The sequence below is a fragment of the Rhinatrema bivittatum genome, chromosome 13 (assembly GCF_901001135.1).
Source record: "Rhinatrema bivittatum chromosome 13, aRhiBiv1.1, whole genome shotgun sequence".
NCBI classification, from domain to species: Eukaryota; Metazoa; Chordata; class Amphibia; order Gymnophiona; family Rhinatrematidae; genus Rhinatrema; species Rhinatrema bivittatum.
Window position 1 is genome coordinate 43,192,956 of NC_042627.1, and position 19,324 is coordinate 43,212,279.

General features: G+C 51.7%; 1 protein-coding gene across 1 annotated transcript in view; it reads left to right on the forward strand.

The window, feature by feature from the left end:
- The window catches only part of SLTM (SAFB like transcription modulator), a 399,249-nt gene that overhangs the window by 276,865 nt on the left and 103,060 nt on the right, over positions 1-19,324 (forward strand).

Here is a 19,324-nt window from a genome sequence, read left to right on the forward strand (position 1 = left end):
CCAGAGAGAGTGAGGGCTGTAGAAACAGGCTAGGCACTCTTCTCAGCCCTGGGATAATTTTTTTTTTTTTTGAGGAGTTCTCAGGTCATACAGCAGCCCTGCCACTTAAAGGCACCCTAGTGGCAGGGCTGCTGTGTTTCTTGGTCAAGCATCTTTGTACTTGATGCCTTTGCCATCAAGCAGCTAAAACATTCAAGAAAGGCACTAATCTTGGTGCAGGGGCATTCCTCCCCAAATTCCTCTCTGGGTTCAGTTATGGATCAAGAGCAGAAGACAGTCTCTTTTGGATTCTTTGGGAGAGAGGGTAGTTATCTTCTGAAAGTGAATACTCCGCCATAATCGGCCTATTCCCTGTACGTACCAGGATCAGTCCAGACTGCTGGGTTTTGCTCCCCCCCCCCCCCCCCCCCCCCCCCCCCCCCAAGCAGATAGATGTTTTAAAAACAAAGCTCCGCCTTATATAGGAGAGTGCCACGTACAGTCTGCCAGTATTTCTCTGTCTTTAGCAGATGGTGGAGGTGCAAAACCTACAGTCTGGTCAGAGTCTTTATTTTGATTTGATTAGTTTTCCTAGTGTGTAGCAGATGGACTCAGGACCAATGGGTATAGTGTACTCCTGCTAGCAGTTGGAGACAGATCAGATTTCAATCTGATGTCAGCTCCTAGTACATATACCCCTGCAGGAAGTGCAGCTCTTCAGTATTTTCCATCTCAAAGCAGTTAGGGACTATCTGCACCCTCTCAAGCGTTAGATCAAATTTAAAGAAGAGAACCTACCTGAAGACGAGCCCCGCTCTCCGGTGATACCCTCGGGTCCCTCCCCCAGTTGAGATTCCCGGGGTGATTTCCGTGGTCCCTCTGAGGTGAGCCTTGGTCCGGCGGCCGAATCACGGTGAGAACCCTAGCCCCTGATCCTTCGGGTGCGGCTGAGAGGCAGTGGATGCACCCTCGAGCGCGGTGGTGAAGGTATTTGCCCTCTCCCCCCCCCCGCAGCCAGAGACCGCCCGGGACGAAACCGGGAAGTGCCGAAGACAAGGTAAGGTAGAAATCTTCTACTTGAATCCGGTCTCAGAGGATCGAGGAGGAGCACAGGTCACCGACCAGGACCAGTGCCACTGGGTTGATCCGCCCTAGCAGGGCCAGGCCCCGGTTATTCCAAGAGTCTGCCCATGTGGAGACTTTCCGAGGGGGTTGCCATATTGCCCGCGTGCTCACCGTTGCCATCTTGGCCTACTCGCCGCGCTGTTCACCTCCGAGCGCACATCTGAGTCAGGGGCACAAAGCACTTGTGCACACAGACTTACGCACTCATAAATCCTTGCGCGAATAACTTGCACGCACAGAGCCGAGCGCATATCTACGGCATAGCCGTGCGCACAACTTACACGCTCATTTTAAGCACACCGGAACACGTAAGATTTACGCACAGACAGCCATGGCACCCCCAGGAACAAAAATTAAAGCGCAAAGCCTCTGCCCAGCATGCCACATCAGAGCCGCACAAAGCGAGAAGGCAGAGGCCCTGTGGGCGCAGTGCGAAGAGGCCCTGGGAGATCCCACACAGGGCCGAGTTCTAGCTCCTCAGGGGTCCCCAAGGAACCAGCACCCTTCGGCTTTGATCCAGCGTCGATATCTTGGGTGGAGTTCAAGGGGATTCACGCCTTTGTTCAAATGCAAACTGAACCTCTGGCTGACCAGCCATATGCTCCACTGGAGGACCTACATGCCCCAGGCCCTTCAACACCTAGGCAAAGGCTCCCATTACCCAGAAGCCCCACCTATGGGGACTCTGACATCTCTGAGGAGGAAGCCGAACCCCTAGAAGAGTGGGAGCTCCCCCCCCGGGGACAGAGAATCACCGAAACATGAGACGCTTCTTCACAAAGAACTAGCTCCCGGACCTGGTCAATCAGTGTCTGATGGAGTTCGCTATCCCGGGCCCAGGTACTTCGGGGGAACCTAAACCGAACCCCCTGCTGGAGGGTCTTCGACAGACGTCTCACCACTTCCCTCTGTTACAAGCAGCACAACAGCTGATTGACTTGCAATGGAATGCTCCGGAGTCCGCATTCAAAGGGGGACGAGCCTTGGCAGCCCTGTACCCCCTGGACAGAGCAACCAAAGATCTTTTTGCATGCCCAAGAGTGGATGCCATGATCTGCGAGGTCTCTAAGTGCACCACTATCCCAGTGGAGGGAGGAGCTGCGCTCAAGGATGCCCATGACAGACGTCTGGAGTCCATCCTCAAATAGTCATTTGACGTTGCCGCTATGTCTCTACAAATTGCGGCCTGCTGCACCATGGTGACACTTGCCTGCTTATCACAAACCAGGAACAACACCCCGGGAGAAGACATGGAACCAGCAGTATCATTCCTAGCGGACGCTGCCTCCGACCTAGTGCGCACAGCGGCCAGAGGAGTGTCATCTGCGGTGGCTGCCAGGAGGCAACTCTGGCTCCGAAGCTGGTCGGCCAACGCATCTTCCAAAACGCGCCTCACAAGGATGCCCTTTAAAGGATCCCTCCTGTTCGGCAGCGAACTAGAGAAACTGGCCGACAAATGGGGTGAGTCCCCATTGCCGCGACTACCGGAAGATAAGACGAAGTGAAACCAGCATCCCTTCCCCAGGTCCTCCAGGGGCAGAAATTCGCAGCGCTTCAATCCTTACAGGAGCAACTATCAAGCACCCCGCCCTCTGGGCAGGAACCAGTCCTTTCGGACCAAGCACAACAAGAGGGGAGCCAGCTCTGGTTCGGGCCCCAGCCGCACCCCACAATGAGATTCAGCCGACCCATCCAAGGGAAGAAGCCATAGGGGGTAGACTAGCCCTATTTTACCGCAGATGGGTCGAAATAACCTCGGACAAGTGGGTCCTAGCCATCATTCGGGAGGGGTACTACCTGGATTTCCTACGAACCCCTCCGGACAAGTTTGTGGAGTCCCGCTGCCACGACCCCTCCAAGAGGGCGGCAATGGAAGCTACACTGTCCAGACTACTGGCCCTCAAGGCCATAACCCCAGTGCCTCCACAGGAATTAAATACTGGCCATTATTCCATTTTATTTTATCGTTCCCAAGAAAGAGGGAACATTCAGGCCCATCCTGGACCTCAAGTCGGTCAACCGCCACCTCAGGGTCCCTCACTTCTACATGGAAACCCTACGATCCGTTATAAGGGCGATACAACCAGGAGAGTTTCTCACATCCCTGGATCTTGTGGAGGCCTACCTGCACATCCCCATTCATCGGGAACATCAGCGCTACCTATGCTTCAAAGTCCTGAACCATCACTACCAGTTCCGGGCACTACCTTTCGGGTTAGCCACAGCACCCCGGACGTTCACCAAGGTAATAGTGGTGGTGGTGGCAACACTGAGGAAGGAAGGAATCCTCGTTCACCTTTACCTGGATGATTGGCTGATCAGAGCAAAGTCACCGGAGGAAAGCTGCCAAGCAACCAGCAGAGTCATAACTCTACTGGAAAGCCTGGGATGGGTAGTGGACACAAAAGTTCCCTACAACCCTCACAGTCGCTGGAATACCTTGGAGTCTGATTCGACACCAAAGAGGACAAGGTCAGCCTGACCCCCACAAAGAGATCAAAATTGTGGAACCAGCTGCAAACCTTGCTTTGAACGATCCTCGTCCCACAGCATGGGATTACCTGCAAGTCCTTGGGCTGATGGCATCCACACTGGAAGTTGTGCCATGGGCGCGATCCCACATGAGGCCCCTACAGCGCTCACTCCTATCACGGTGGAGCCCATGGTCCCAGAACTACACCTTACGTCTATCACTCCCGGGCAGAGTTCGGACCCAGCTACAGTGGTGGCTGCAGGCCAGCCACATGAGCTGGGGATCAAGACTATCCTCCCCAACCTGGACCCTACTCACCACAGATGCCAGTCTACGAGGATGGGGAGCACACTGCGAGGAGTTAACCGCCAAGGGCAGTGAAACGCAGAAGAGACAGGATGGAACATCAACGGCCTAGAAGCGTGGGCAGTCAGACTAGCCTGCCTGCAGTTCGCTCACAGACTTCAAAACAAAGCGGTCAGAGTAATGTCGGACAACGCCACAACAGTGGCCTTCATCAACCGGCAGGGGGGAACCAGAAGCCAACAGGTGTCCCTAGAAATAGACCCCCTGATGGCGTGTGCGGAAGCAAACCTCCAGGAGATCTCCGCCGTCCACATCGCCGGGAAAGACAACATCACGGCAGACTTCCTCAGCAGGGAAAGTCTAGACCCAGGAGAATGGAGGCTGTCTATAGCCTTCAAGCTGATAGTGGATCGGTAGGGGACACCGGACATGGACCTTCTGGCAAACAGATCCAACGCCCAAGTATCCAGATACTTCAGCCGCAGGCGGGAACCACAGTCCCAATGGATTGATGCCCTGGTACAGCCCTGGCCCCCGGGGACCCTACTATACCCCTTCCCGCCGTGGCCCCTACTGGGCGCAATCATTCACAAGATACACTTACACAAGGGACTAGTTCTTCTGGTGGCTCCGGACTGGCCAAGAAGACCCTGGTACGCAGACATGAGAAGACTGCTGGCAGGGAACCCCCTACCCCTGCCCCCACACAGGGACCTGCTACAACAAGGTCCGATCCTCCACGAGGACCCAGCTCAATTCTCTCTTACGGTCTGGCCATTGAGAGGGCTCGCATGAGAGAGCGGATACTCGGGGACGGTAATCGACACACTTCTCCGAGCACGCAAGCTCTCCACATCGTTAACGTACATAAGGTTCTCACAGGACAAGCAGGATGGTTGTCCTCACAAATGGGTGACAGAGGATGGAGCCCAACCACGGAAAACTTCTGTCAAAGTTTCAGGAACTTTGACTGGCCCCTACTGGGCATGCCCAACACGGCACTAACCCTGCAGCCAGCAGGGGTCTCCCTTCAGTCTTCTTTTTTCCGCGTAGCAGTTGCCACGCGGTTAAGGAGCTCTTACCACATTCCTGACAGGAATCTCTTCATCTACTTTCTTGAAGAAAAAATTGCCCCTCAGGGGTCTCACTTCTTCAATTTTTCCTCCGCGGTACTTCGGTAAGTTTTTGCCGTTGTTTTTGTCGACTACCGTCGAGTTTGACCCTCGACGCCTGTTGGCAGTCGACCGTCCCGCTGCTAAATTTTTGGCCCATGGCATCGGGGTTCCGTCGGTGCCCGGACTGTACGCGTACTATGTCCATCACAGACCCACATAGAGTCTGTGTTTTGTGTTTAGGGGAGTGAGCATGATGTCTTAACTTGCACCAAATGTGCCCTAATGACACCAAAAGGTCGCAAGGCCAGAATGGAGAAGATGGGACTCCTTTTCCATGCTCACACTCCGACGCCATCGATTGCATTGACGTCATCGGAACCGGCACCGTCGAAGTCTCATCGTCATCGACAGCCTCCCGGTGACCGTCCGCCATCAACGTCTTCACGGCCATAGACTCCTGTCCCTTCCCCCGAAGATCGAGGGGATCGGAAAGAGAAACATCGCCATCGACGTCATAAGTCTCGGACCGTCGAGGAATCAGTCATCGACCTCGGTACTGTCCGAGCCACCTTCGAAGAAGTCTCGACCAGAAGTGGCACCGTCCACTCCTGTCTCGCAGACACCGAGGCAATCCTCACCCCTCCGGGATTTGGGAGCCGCGATTCCACCGGTGACTGTGGTCCCTCCGGCTCAGCCTCCTCCTCCTTCTCCCGTAGAGCCGGGTCAAGTCATCCCAGGTCTCCGGGCAGAACTGGACGGGCTGGTCCAGGAGGCCATCGACAAGGCGATGCTCCGGTTCCAGACTCCTCCGGCACCGACCCCGGCACTGAGAGTGGAACCGGCCACCGACCCGATTCCAGCAGCATTGGCACCGCTGCTTGCTCGGATGGAAGCGCTTACAAGGGCCCTTCCACCGATAATGCCAGGGTCACCGATCTCATCAGGTGGAGAAACACCGTTCCGGATTCCCCCTTCGGGGGTAGTTCCATCGCTGTCTTGTCGTCCCTCGCCACCGATACTCTCCTCGGGGGCGATACGCACATCAGCTCCACCGAAAATTTCGATGTCTGTGCCGAATCTTTCGATGCTGACACCGATTCCTTCAGTGCCGACACCGGTACCGATGCCGGCACCGATTCCATTGAGAACATTCTTGATGCCCCCGGTAATTCCTTCGAATTTCTCGGAGCCTCAACCGGGGCCTTCAGGTACACAGCCACCTCATGGTCCTATAGGTCAGCATCCTGATCGTTATGACACCTGGGGTGATGATACCTCTACTGACACCGAATGATTTGCCTTCACCACCCTCTCCTGTGGAGAGTAGAAAGCGTTCCCCTCCTGAGGACCTCTCTTTCATAAATTTTGTGAAGGAAATGTCTGAGTTGGTCCCTTCTCAGCTTCAATCTGAACAAGATGACAGGCACCAGATGATGGAGTTGCTCCAATTCTTGGATGCCCCCAAAGTCATCACCTCTATTCCAATTCATCAGGTTTTTCTGGACCTTCTAAAAAAGAATTGGGAATCCCCTGGATCTGTTGCTCCAGTAAATAAAAAAGCTGACTCTACCTATCTCGTACAGTCAGCACCTGGCTTTCAGAAACCACAATTAGATCATCACTCTGTTGAGGTAGAATCAGCTCAAAAGAAAGCTAAACGAATAAAGCCACATTCTTCCATACCTCCTACTAAGGACAATAAATTCCTAGATAGTATAGGTAGGAAAGTATACCAAGGAGCTATGCTGATTTCCAGAATAGCTTCTTATCAATTATGTATGACCCAGTACAATAGGGTCATCTTGAAACAAATGCAGGAGTACTCTGATGCCTTGCCAGAGCAGTTCCAGCCTCAGCTTCAATCCCTACTAAAAGGGTTTGAAGCTGGGAAGCATGAAATAAGAACTGCTTATGACATCTTTGATACTTCCACTAGACTTTCTGCTACTGCTATCTCTGCCAGACGCTGGGCTTGGCTTAAGTCTTCTGACCTTCGCCCGGAAGTTCAGGACAGGCTCTCTGATTTGCTTCCAACATCGGTTGGGGAGCCCATGTAAACAATTTACAAACTCAAGGGTTCTGGTGACCAGAGGAAGCCAAACACCAGATACATTTCCTGGAACTGAGAGCAATCAGATATGCTCTCAGGACCTTTCAAGATTGCCTATCGAACCACACAATCTTAATTCAGACGGACAACCAGGTGGCCATGTGGTACATAAACAAGCAGGGAGGCACAGGCTCCTTCCTTCTGTGTCAGGAAGCTGCGCAGATTTGGGCAGAAGCCCTCTCCCACTCCATGTACCTCAGGGCCACCTACTTACCGGGAGCAGACAATGTATTGGCAGACCAGCTGAGCCGCGTCTTCCAACCACACGAGTGGTCACGCGACCCCTTGGTAGCGACCTCTCTGTTTCACAAATGGGGTTATCCCCATATAGACCTCTTTGCGTCCCCTCAGAACCACAAAGTGGACAATTATTGCTCTCATTCGGAGCCAGCACTCTCGGCCGAGGGATGCATTCTCCCTCAAGTGCTGTATGCATTCCCTCCACTTCCTCTTCTGTCGAAGACTCTCGTGAAGCTACATCAGGACAGGGGAACTATGATCCTGATAGCACCGCACTGGCCACGCCAAGTGTGGTTTCCCATACTTCAGGATCTCTCCATCCGCAGGCACATTCCTCTGGGAAAGGACCCGCATCTGATCACTCAAAACGAGGGATGCCTCCTCCATCCCAACCTCCAAGCCTTCTCTCTGACGGCATGGATGTTGAAAGGTTAGTCCTTCAGCCATTTAACCTTTCGGATTCCGTTTCTCGTGTCCTGATCGCTTCACGAAAGCCTTCCACAAGAAAATCTTATTCTTACAAATGGAAAAGGTATACAACATGGTGCACTTCTCAGTCCCTTGATCCCCTTTCCTGTCCAATTTCTAAATTCTTGGACTACCTCTGGCATCTATCAGAATCAGGTCTAAAGATCTCTTCCATTAGAATGCATGTCAGTGCGGTAGCCGCCTTCCATAAAGGTATCGGGGGTGTCCCTATTTCAGTACAACCCCTTGTAACACGCTTTCTTAAAGGCTTGCTCCATTTGAAGCCACCTTTACGCCCTCCGGCCCCTTCTTGGGACCTTAATCTGGTTCTTGGTCGCCTTATGAAACCTGCCACCTGGAGTTCCCTCCATATATTTGCAGCCCATTATTGCTTGGACAAAGCTGGAAGACTGGATTCCATCTTCGGCCAGTCTGTCTTGCGTAACCTTTTTCCAGCATGATGTACCATAAGAACATAAGAACATAAGAAAATGCCATACTGGGTCAGACCAAGGGTCCATCAAGCCCAGCATCCTGTTTCCAACAGTGGCCAATCCAGGCCACAAGAACCTGGCAAGCACCCAAAAACCAAGTCCATTCCATGTAACCATTGCTAATGGCAGTGGCTCTCTACCAAATTTGCTAATGGCAGTGGCCCTCTACCAAATTTGGCAGTGGCCCTCTACCAAATTTGCTAATGGCAGTGGCCCTCTACCAAATTTCACCCCAGTTGTTGTGCCTGTTGCACGCCGTTGGGTATATTTGGTGCAGGTTCGGACATCCTCAGCTCGGTACTCACCCATTTGTGAGGACAACCATCCTGCTTGTCCTGTGAGAAAGCAAATGTTGCTTACCTGATGTAACAGGTGTTCTCACAGGTCAGCAGGATGTTAGTCCTCACGAAACCCGCCCGCCACCCCGCGGTGTTGGGTTAGTTTTTATTTTATTTTCGGCACTGCCTGTAGCTTTGAAACAAGACTGAAGGGAGACCCCTGCTGGCTGCAGGGTTAGTGCCGTGCTGGGCATGCCCAGTAGGGGCCAGTCAAAGTTCCTGAAACTTTGACAGAAGTTTTCCGTGGTTGGGCTCCATCCTCGATGTCACCCATTTGTGAGGACTAACATCCTGCTGTCCTGTGAGAACACCTGTTACATCAGGTAAGCAACATTTGCTATCTGGAGAGTTTTTGAAGCCTGGTGCGAAGACCACAACATCAAGCCACGCTCATTTACAGTTCCTGTGATCCTGGAATTCTTACAGAACGGACTACAGAAGGGTCTGTCCCTCAATTCATCAAGGTATAGGTGGCCGCATTGTCATGCTACGGCTCCAAGAGCGAGGGCGACAGCATAGCTTCTCATCCGGATGTGTCACGCTTCCTGAAAGGAATCAAACACATTCGCCCACCACTAAAGTGGCCGGTACCTCTGTGAAATCTCAATCTCATTTTGGACTTCCTAGCGGGAACCGCCTTCAGACCCCTCCGAGGCCTGTCCCTCTGCCTGTTAACCTTAAAGACGGTGTTTTTGCTGGCGGTGTGTTCAGGCCGCCGCATATCGGAACTACAAGCACTGTTTTGCCGTGAGCCGTTCCTCAGACTCATGCCGGGTCCATCCAACTGCGCACGGTTCTCTCCTTCCTCCCCAAAGTGGTCTCACACTTCCATCTTTACCAGACCATCTCACTACCAACAACGGATGGGTTGAAGAATTCGGAAGAAGTCCGTAGTCTACGCCACCTCAACATCGGCAGACTCCTATCCAGATACCTGGAAATGTCCGAACCCGTACGAAAAACGGACCACCTTTTCGTCCTTCACAGCGGAAAGAGACAAGGGGAAGCGGCCTCGCGGGCAAACATCACCCGCTGGATCAAGGAAGTCATCAAGGCAGCCTAAGTAGAAGCTGGCAAACCACCACCTCTACAGGTCAAGACCCATTCTACCAGAGCCCAGGCAGTATCCTGGGCAGAAACTAGAATGCTATCACCTGCAGAGATCTGCAGGGAGGCTACATGGTCCTCCATCCATACATTCTCGAGTTCTATCATCTGGGCGTCCAGGCCAAGGAGGACACAGCATTCTCAAGGGCAGTACTAAATGGGCCAGGGGCAGCTTCCCACCCGGTTCGGGAGTAGCTTTTGTACATCCCATTGGTCCTGAGTCCATCTGCTACACGCTTGGAAATGGAGAAATTACTTACCTGATAATTTCATTTTCCTTAGTGTAGACAGATGGACTGAGCATCCCACCCTTGGCTGCCGTCTTGCATGGTCTTTCAAATGATTCAAGGGTAAGCCATGTTTTCATTTACCTAGGGCATCCACTCTGCCGGGTGTCTACACTTTCCGGTTGAGTACATAAGAACATAAGAAAATGCCATACTGGGTCAGACCAAGGGTCCATCAAGCCCAGCATCCTGTTTCCAACAGTGGCCAATCCAGGCCATAAGAACCTGGCAAGTACCCAAAAACGTAAGTCTATTCCATGTAACCATTGCTAATGGCAGTGGCTATTCTCTAAGTGAACTTAATAGCAGGTAATGGACTTCTCCTCCAAGAACTTATCCAATCCTTTTTTAAACACAGCTATACTAACTGCACAAACCACATTCTCTGGCAACAAATTCCAGAGTTTAATTGTGCATTGAGTAAAAAAGAACTTTCTCCGATTAGTTTTAAATGTGCTCCATGCTAACTTCATGGAGTGCCCCCTAGTCTTTCTATTATCCGAAAGAGTAAATAACCGATTCACATCTACCCGTTCTAGACCTCTCATGATTTTAAACACCTCTATCATATCCCCCCTCAGTCGTCTCTTCTCTAAGCTGAAAAGTCCTAACCTCTTTAGTCTTTCCTCATAGGGGAGTTGTTCCATTCCCTTTATCATTTTGGTAGCCCTTCTCTGTGCCTTCTCCATCGCAATTATATCTTTTTTGAGATGCGGTGACCAGAATTGTACACAGTATTCAAGCTGCGGTCTCACCATGGAGCAATACAGAGGCATTATGACATTTTCCGTTTTATTCATCATTCCTTTTCTAATAATTCCCAACATTCTGTTTGCTTTTTTGACTGCGATCTCCAGCTATAGTCAATCAACCAGTTCAAATTAATCAAGTTAATCAAGTTTTAACGTTTAACCAAGTTAGTTATCCAAGTTAATCAGTCAGTTACACATATATCCACAATGCTTTTCGAGGAGAATACTGAAGAGCTGCACTTCCTGCAGGGGTATATGTACTAGGGGCTGATGTCAGATTGAAATCTGATCCGTCTCAACTGCTAGCAGGAGTACAGTATACCCATTGGTCCCGAGTCCATCTGTTTACACTAAGGAAAACAAAAGTATCAGGTAAGTAATTTCTCCATTAGCTAGTTTTGTCTGTTCTTCATGATTGTTAGTGCCTTTTGCTTTAAATTTCTTTAAAAAAAAAAAGTTTCTTTGTCCACCTCCCAGAGGGTTGTTAGGCTCTGAGAGGGCCGTCCCCTGCTAGTCTGAGGCAGCTGCCGACAGGGGTTGAGGACCCCAACTATTAATTCAGGCAGCAGGGGTGCGATACTGGGGAGCCCGACTCACTCCACCCCAAGGATCAGCACCCTGGACCACAGTAGGTCGGTACTCAATATACTTCATAGTACCGAAGAAGGAAGGATCCTTCTGTCTCATCCTAGACCTCAAGGAGGTCAGCAAATGTCTAAAGATCCCTCGCTTCCACATGGAAACTCTCCTGTCGGTCATTACCTCGGTGAGGCAGGGAGAATTCCTAGCTTCACTAGATCTCACAGAGGCTTACTTCCATATAGGGATTCGTCAGGACCACCAGAGGTTTCTGAGGTTCTGCATCCTGGGACAGCACTTTCAGTTCGAGCCCTTCCCTTCGGTCTGGCGACTGCGCCACGGACGTTCACCAAAGTGGTGGTGGTAGTAGCTCACCTCCCGAGGAAAGGTCTCCTGGTGCATCCCTACTTGGACGACTGGCTGATTCGTGCAAAGTCAGCGGCTTTAGCCACAGATGCCATTCACAGAGTTCTGCAGTTTCTACGGTCGCTGGGCTGGGTGATCACTCTATCCAAGAGCAAACTCGTTCCATCTCAGTCCTTGGAGTATTTGGAAGCGCTCTTTGATACTCAGAGGGGCCGCGTTTTCCTCACCAAGGATCGCATCCTCAAATTACATGCTCAAGTGCGGAGTCTGCTGCTCCAGACTTCTCCCAGGGTTCGAGAATATCTACAGGTTCTTGGGTCCATGGCATTAACCTTAGAGCTGGTGCCATGGGCATTTGCTCATATGTGGCCCTTGCAGTGTGCGTTACTGTCACGATGGAACCCAGTATCCGAAGTTTTATCTTCCATTGCCACTTACACAAGTGGCGAGAAACAGCCTAACATGGTGGCTGGAGACGGATAATCTATCCAGGGGAGTTCCCCTGGAGATTCCTGAATGGACAGTGGTCACCACGGATGCCAGCCTCTCCGGTTGGGGAGCGGTGTGCCAAAGGAAATCTGTGCAGGGTCCCTGGTCTCCCAAAGAGTCCCTGTGGACGATGAATCGGTTGGAGACCCGGGCTGTACGGTTAGCGTTACAAGCCTTTGTCCCTCTCCTACAGGGGAGAGCAGTCCGGGTGTTAACGGACAATGCGACCACGGTGGCGTACAACCTGCAAGGGGGGACTCTGAGTCCCCCCCCCTTGCCTGCTGTGCATCGCGGCATCTCATATTGCCGGAGTGGACAACATACAAGCGGATTTCCTCAGTCGACACCACCTTGATCCCGGCGAATGGGAATTGTCAGAGGACGCTTTTCACCTCATATGCCTTGCGTGGGGTACGCCCAGCATCGATCTCATGGCAACGTTTCGGAATGCCAAAGCTCCACGGTTCTTCTCGCACTGTCGGGAGCGGAAGGGGTCGATGCTCTGGCTCTACCCTGGCCCATCGACATTCTTCGGTACGTGTTTCCACCCTGGCCATTAATCGGCAGAGTACTCCGGATAGAGCGACACGCAGCGCCGATGACTTTGGTGGCACCGGAATGGCAGAGACGTCCTTGGTTCGCAGACCACCTCAATTTCGTGTTGGCGGTTCCCATTTGGTTTCCTGGGATTCTGGATTTGCTTCACCAAGGGCCCATTTGTTTGGAAGAAGCCGATCACTTCTGTCTTGCAGCATGGCTTTTGAGTGGTGCCGTCTAAGTGACAAGGGTTATAGTCGCGCGGTGGTGGCTACTCTTCTCCGTTCACGCAAAACTTCCACTAATTTGGCTTACGTTAGAGTTTAGAAGGTATTTGAGACCTGGTGCCTTGCTCATGACGTTTCACCCATCTGAGCTTCTATATCCGATATTTTGTGTTTCCTGCAAAAAGGGCTGTCCATGGGATTATCGTGTAGCTCCTTCGATTTTCTAGGAGCCTCAGCCGGGACCTTCGGGTATCCAACCCCCTCCTGGTCCTACAGGTCAGCCCGCTGATCCTTATGACACCTGGGGGGATGATACGTCCACAGACACAGATGATTTACCTTCACCATCCTCTCTTTCATCAATTTTGTGAAGGAAATGTCGGAATTGGTCCCTTTTCAGCTTCAAACGGAGCAAGATGATAGGCACCAGATGATGGAGCTTCTCCAATTCCTGGATGCCCCTAAAGTGATCACTTCCTTTCCAATTCATCAGGTTTTTCTTGACCTTCTAAAAAGGAATTGGGAGAATCCTGGATCCATTGTTCCAGTACATAAAAAAGCTGACTCTACTTATCTGGTACAGTCAGCACCTGGCTTTCAAAAACCTCAACTTGACCACCATTCAGTAGTGGTTGAATCAGCTCAAAAGAAAGCAAAGAGGACGAAGCCATATTCATCTATGCCTCCTATCAAAGATCATAAGTTCTTAGATAATATTGGTCGACGAGTATATCAAGGGGGCCATGCTTATCTCCAGGATAGCTTCTTATCAGCTGTACATGACACAATACAATAGGGTCATTTTCAAGCAAATACAAGATTTCTCTGAAACCCTGCCTGATCAATTCCAACAACATCTTCAAGCTCTTGTAACTAAGGGTTTTGAAGCAGGAAAACATCAAATTAGAACAGCTTATGATATTTTTGACACTTCCACTAGAGTGTCTGCAGCTGCCATTTTGGCAAGATGCTGGGCCTGGCTCAAGTTTTCTGATCTTCGCCCAGAAGTTCAAGACAGACTTTCTGACCTGCCCTGCTTAGGGGATAATCTATTTGGAGAACAAATTCAACAAATAGTTGCTGAATTAAAGGACTATCATGAGACCCTCAAGCAGCTCTCATCGATACCTTCTGATTTCCCTTCTAAACAGCCCTTCAAAAAGGACCCTAAGAAATCATTCTTCCGTACACGGAAGTATTATCCCCCACTAACAAGATCCAGACCGAGGCCTTCTCAAAAATCTCAGCCTCGCCAGCCTCGAAAGCAAAAACCGCAAGCAGCTCCCCAGCCAGGGCCTGCTTCGGGTTTTTGACTTCCACTTGGAGAGCGGAAGCCAGATCCCTCTACAAAGCATACCAGTGGGAGGTCGATTAGGACACTTTCACAAAAAGTGGCACTCAATCACAACCGACCAATGGGTATTAGCAATCATTGCTCAGGGTTACCACCTAAACTTCTTAACTCTTCCACCGGACTCCCCACCTTTGCAAACATGGGGACTATCTGGCCACTCTGTCCTTCTGGAACAGGAGGTTTCCCTCCTTCTCCAGTCAAACGCAATAGAACTTGTCCCTCTTTCTCAACAAGGCCTAGGGTTCTATTCCCGGTACTTTCTGATCCCAAAAAAGTCAGGAGGACTTCGTCCAATTCTGGACCTACGAGCCCTCAACAAGTACCTTCAAAGAGAGAAGTTCAAAATGGTAACCTTAAGCTCTCTTCTACCTCTGCTACAAAGAGGGGACTGGCTCTTCTCTCTAGACCAGAGCTTTCCAAGTGTGTGTCGCGACACTTTAGTGTGTTGCCTGAGGTATGCTGGTGTGTCGCGCAAGCCCGGTGCACGTGACACACCGGCAAGTGGGAACCAATGCAGCCGCCGGTGGACCTCATCCCACTGGAGGCTGAGCAGTGAAGTTTTGCTGGGCTGGGCTATGCTGTGTGCCGGAGACACACAGCATGAAGATCGGCAGGGCCGTGGTGGAGCTCACGTCACCACGGCTCGAAGAAAAAGGTCACGTAGGTGGTGCTCCTCCTTCCTGCCCACGCGGCCCTGGAAGAAAAATGTTGCCGGAGCCGCATGGGCAGGAAGGAGGTGGAGCATCAGCCACGTGCAGAAGAGGAGCTGCGGGCTGAGAGGAGGCCCGGTGGCAGGGTCCGCACCGCGGATCGGCCCGCGAAGAAGAGGGCCGCCGCTGCCGCGGATCGGCCCGCGAAGAAGAGGGCCGCTGCAGAGCCCATCCTGCAGCGACCCGTGAAGAGGAGCCCAGAGGTAAGAGGCTGAGGGCCCGTAGAGTGCGTGTATGAGATGAGTTGAGAGATTGTGTGCATGTATGAGATGAGTTGAGAGACTGTGTGTGGGAGTGAGGATCTGAATGTTTGCAGAGACAGCATGTGAGAGCCTGTGTGTGTGTGAGACACAGCATGTGCCAGTGAGAGCCTGTGTGTATGAATGATTGTATGAGAGAGCATGTGACAGTGAGAGTCTGTGCTTGAGCAAGACAGCATGTGGGAGTGAGAGAGAGCCTGGGTGTGAGTCAGACAGCATGTGCAAGAGAGAGACTGTGTATGAATGATTGCATGAGAGAGAGCATGTGACAGTGAGAGTCTGTGCTTGAGCAAGACAGCATGTGGGAGTGAGAGAGCCTGAGTGTGAGTCAGACAGCATGTGTATGAATGATTGTATGAGAGAGCATGTGAGAGCCTGTGTGTGTGTGAGAGAAAGCATGTGAGAATGAGAACCTGTCTGTATGTTTGAGGGAAGAAGATAGATGGAGAGAAAAGAAATAGAAAAAAAAGACAATATGAAAGGAATTGGCAAAAAAAATAAGAAAGGAAAGGTGGAACAAAAAAGCCTGTGACCAACCGATAGAAAACTAAGATCAGACAGCAAAGGTAAAAAAAAAATAAATTACTTTTTACTGATTGGCACATGTAATTATTGGTAATGTGCAAAAGTAGCATTTTCTCTATGCGGATCTCACAATGTACGAGATCAACATGGAGGAAGTGGAAACCCACGGGGCCTACACAGAGGAGGCAGCAGAATGGGCTTCAGTGCCAATAGCAGCAATCAGCGCCTCCCAAATAGCCATGCGGCATCAGTGACAGTGACAGTGGCAGCAGAGGAATGAGAGAGGCTCTTGAGGTTGCTGGCAAAAGAAAGAGAGGGGGTCTGCCTTTAGTGTGCATTTGAATGAATGGGAGTCTGCCTGGGGGTGTATGTGTGTGAATGCATGGGTGCCTGCCTGAGGGTGTGTCTATGTATGAGAATGTATGGGTGTCTTCCTGGGGTTTGTATGTGTGAGAATAGGTGCCTGCCTGTGTGTGGTGTGTGTGAATGAATTGGTGCCTGCCTGGGGGTCTGTTTGTGTGAGAATGAATGTGTGCATGCCTGGGGGATGGTGAGTGAGTGCTGTGAAAATGAATGGGAGCCTGCCTGGGGGTCAGTTTCAGTGTGTGAGAATGACTGGGAGCTTGCCTGGGTGTGTGTGTTTGTGTGAGAGTGATTGGGAACTTGCCTGGGTGTGTGTGAGGGAGCCAGAGAGAGTGAGAGCATGAGTGTGTATGAGAAAATCCAGGGGAGTAAGAGTTTGTGGGGGGGGGGAGGGTGTGGAGGGGGAGAGAGTGTCTTAGAGCCTGAGAGTGTGTCAGTGTCTGCGAGAGTGAGAAGTTATGGTGGGTATAAGAGCATGAATATGTATGTATGTGACTGTATGTGTGAGAGAGAATGGACATGTGAATATGTGTGAGAGAGAGAGGATAACCTCCTAATCCTTGACAATATCAGGGTGACTGGAAATCAAGAGCTGCCACGTATGGACAGCAGGGGCTTTTTAAAATCCTTATTAGTTTTAATTATTGGGTGTTTGATATATGTGCTGTTTTTAAATATTTTATTGGTATTTGGGAAATTGTAAAAAATGTATATGATTTTAATTAATAGAAATTCTATTTATCAGTAGTTTTAAAATATTCTTTTATTAGTATGGTTTTACTATTATAACTGATGCTTTATGTTTCTTGATTTTATTTGTTTTATGAGGAATGGTGGTTCTGTTTTTCCATTGTTAATACACAGTCTGGCTTCTTGGGGTTTCCATGTCAGTTTTTGTCAAATTTGTGCTCCTTTATTCTGTATTTGGTGAGGGTCTGTCTCTGCTCTGTGTGTGTAACCATGATGAGAGATTCTGCTAGCATAGGGATCTATAGCAATCGGGTTTGTTTTGTTTCCTCAGTAGGTGGTGTATTGGTATTCTAGGACCCAGTGTAATATTTACCCTTGCTTATTCACAGGTAGGGTTATTGTTGTTTGAGTCCTTGGTGTTCCCTGTATGTACCTGGATCAGTCCAGACAGTGGGTTATGTCCCCAATCCAGCAGATGGAGTCAGCAAAAGCTTCGAGGGGGCGTCACCATATATACTACTACCCCCTCTGCAGGAGCCCAGTATCTTCTGACTCCAGCAGATGCGAGTAGGGGAATCTGGGTTGCTCCCGATTACCTTAGGATATTTTCTTCCCTTGGTTACCTTTTCTCTGTTCTTTGACTATTTCTTTTTGGATCAAGTTTTTTACTTTAAAAAAAAAAAAAAAAAAGGGGGGGGGGGGGGGGGGGGGTTCAAATTGGGGAGGTGTGACTTCCCTCTATGTTGTCTCTTCTCTCTCGGTGCTAGCCTGTCGTTTGCGATCCGGGGTAAGTGTTCCATTTATTTTGTGCTTTCTTTTGCAGCTTTTCAACGACGGTGCATCGCGGATGTCGGTGGGACCGGCCTCTCCGCGCTTCTCCCTCACCCGCGGCCATTTTACAGCTCCTCGTGGGCTGCTAGGGTAGGCAGGGTCCTCGTCGGCGGGTTGTGAGGCCGGGAGGGGCCCCCCGCGGCACTGTCTCCGGAGGGCAGTGCAGGCCGACCGGGCCCCCCCGCAGCGCGTTTTTCCTCGCGGCCCCCCCCCCCCCCCCCTCCCCGAGGCTTATTTACTTTGTTTTTTGCCTGTCTGCTCTGTTTTAGAGGCGCTCCCGATGCCGCGGCCGTCGCGTTGCTCGGCCAGCGGCGAACCGGGGTCGAGAATTTCGCGCGAGGGCATCTGCGCTCGGTGCCTCCCCGGGGGGGAAGGCACGTCGCAGTCCCTCAACGAATTTTCTTTTTTGTCAGGCTTGCCAGGGTGGCGTGGGCCGGCCCCTCCCCCATTCCTGGCGGGAACGGCGGCCATCTTGCATTCCCAGCGCCCTGAGGGGACTCAGCTAGCGCTGGAGGACAGGGACTCCCCCGAGGTTTCTCCCCCGACTTTACTGCCGGAACCAGACCCGCAGGGGCAGGGTCCTACGGGGTCTCCCTCCTCCGGAGCTCCTTCGGGGAGACCGGGGTTTTCTCCGGAGTTTATCCTTCTTATGCACACAGCATATCTGCAGGGCCTTTACTCTCCAGCGGGACCGCCCCCCGCCAAGTTACCGCGGGTCTCGCCTCCCTCACAGGCCCCCCCCATCCCGGTGGGAGTGGGGGCCCCCCAACCCTCCGCCCGCACCCGGCGCTCTGTGGGAACGGTGTCAGGTCCAGCGTCACCTGGGCCGGACCTTACGGACTTGGGCCAAGGAGACTCCACACCAGAGGGGGACGACCCGCGCACGCTGCGCCTCTTCCAGAGGGAAGAGCTGGATGATCTTATCCCACTAATTATGCAGGAGTTAGACCTCGATACGCCGCCGGATCCGCCCACTCCCGTAGCACCCGCTGTCGTCACGTCTTCAAAGAAGGGGGATCCGGTTCGGCAGCCCTTCGGCCGAGGGCTCGGGCGTTTCCCATCCACGAATCGTTCCTGCAGCTTCTCACTAGGGAATGGGATACCCCGGAATCTTCCCTAAAGGTCAGCCGTGCCATGGAAAAGCTGTATCCGCTACCGGAGGATTTTCTGGATCTCATCAAGGTACCAAAAGTGGACTCCGCGGTGTCGGCGGTCACGAAGAGGACGACCATACCAGTGACGGGTGGAGCGGCCTTACGGGATACGCAAGATCGCAAGTTGGAAGTTTTCCTTAAGAGGGTCTTCGAGGTCTCCGCGCTGGGCATGCGGGCAGTGATGTGCAGTTCGCTTGCCCAGAGGGCGAGTCTTCTCTGGGTGCAACAACTTCTCACCTCTCAGGTTCTGCCGGCCGATGAGGCCGCCCAAGCAGATAGACTGGAAGCTGCGGTGGCGTATGGAGCTGACGCCTCCTACGACCTGTTTCGGGTCCTGGCAAGATCCATGGTCTCGGTAGTGGCGGCACGGCGGCTGCTATGGCTTCGCAACTGGGTGGCGGATACGTCCTCTAAGTCGAGTCTGGGTTCCCTGCCATTCAGGGGT